The sequence below is a fragment of the Propithecus coquereli genome, unplaced genomic scaffold (genome assembly GCF_000956105.1).
Source record: "Propithecus coquereli isolate 6110/MARCELLA unplaced genomic scaffold, Pcoq_1.0 Scaffold547, whole genome shotgun sequence".
Taxonomy (NCBI): Eukaryota; Metazoa; Chordata; class Mammalia; order Primates; family Indriidae; genus Propithecus; species Propithecus coquereli.
The window spans coordinates 455,655-457,272 of record NW_012151363.1 but is presented as its reverse complement, the minus strand read 5'-3'; positions in this window follow the sequence as shown (position 1 = coordinate 457,272).

Below are 1,618 nucleotides of genomic sequence, written 5' to 3'. Positions count from 1 at the left end.
TAGCAAAGAAACTCTAACAAGGGTGACTAATGAAGGTCTCTTTCTCAAAATCGAATCTGTAAAGACTGGAAGGTGTAATTGCTCCTTCAAATGAACATCGACGCAAGGCACTACAATCACAAAGAATCAGGCAAACAAGACACCACCAAAGGAAACTAATAAAGCTCCAGTTACCTACCCTAAAGAAATGGAAATCCATGAACTGCTTGACAAAATAAATTAAAGACTTAAACGTAACACAAAAAACTGTGAAACTCAAAAATCTAGTGGGAAAACTTCCTGACATTGATTGTGGAAATGATTTCTTGAGTATAATCCCAAAAGCACAGCCAAAAAAAAAAAAAAAATACACAAGTGAGATTAAATCAAACTAAAAAATTTCTGAGCAGCCAAAGAAATAATCATCAGAAAAAAATATCTATGCATTGGGAAAAATATTTCCAAACCATGTATGTGCTAAGAGGTTAATTTACAAAGTATATTAGAAAGTCCTACAACTCAGCAAAAAATAAAATAAAATAAAATAAGCAAAGAAGTTTAACAGATATTTCTTCATAGAAGATATACAAGTGGATAAAAGTAATATAAAAAGATGTTCTATATATTTAATTATCAGGAAAAATGAAATAAAAATTATAATGAGATATCAACTCATACTTGTTAGGTTGAATGTTATCAAAACAGTCAAAACATGGAGGAGGGGGAAAGGGCAACATACGTAACCTAAACATCTGTACACCCATAATATGCCAAAATAATAAAAAAAAAATTACAAGTGCTGGTGACGATTTGGAAGAAAGAGACCCTTGTACACTATTGATGGGAATTTAAAATGGTACAGCAGTTATGGAAAACAATATGAAGTTTCCTCAAGAAATTAAAAATAGAACTACGTATAATCTACCAATCTCATTTCTGAGTATATGTCTAAAGAAAATAAAATCAGTGTCTCAAAAAGATTTCTGTATTTCCATGTTCATTGCGGTATGATTTATTTTTTTTTTTTTTTTCCTGAGAGATTCAATGGAAAAACTTCAATATTTGTTTTTATTTGGTTTTAAAGTTAGTGCTGCCACATGACATACCATTCCAAAACCTAAAGTGTGACAGTCTTTAGGTTGGAGAATAGGCTGGGGTGAATGGATAGTTTTGCCTGTCTAAGCCAGCCAGGTGTGTAGAACCATGTAAGTTCCAAAAGTGAGTTAGAGCTGTCTCATATCAGTTTGTGTGAGAGCTCATTAATAAATATGTGGGAATTCTGCTAGTTGATTTCATGTTGGCTGCCTGAAATTGGCTTTGGTAGGAATATTTATAACATTAAAATAGCAAATGCCACAAAGCAGGGTTTTTTTTCCCACCGCTAAAGAAAGCTATTAAATATCTACCAGCACATTACTTCTTGTAAACAAATCTTTGTAATATAATAAATGACTTTGAAACACTTTCCTTCTGTCTCCATTGTTTCTCTATTTCTCTTGGTTTTTGTTATTTATTTTTAATTTCAAAATTTATAATCATATGAAAAGTATAATTTTCTTTTGAATTTTAGACAAATAAAACAAGTACCCCCAAATTAAAATATATTATTTAATATCAGGTAAAAATTGGAAATACAAAA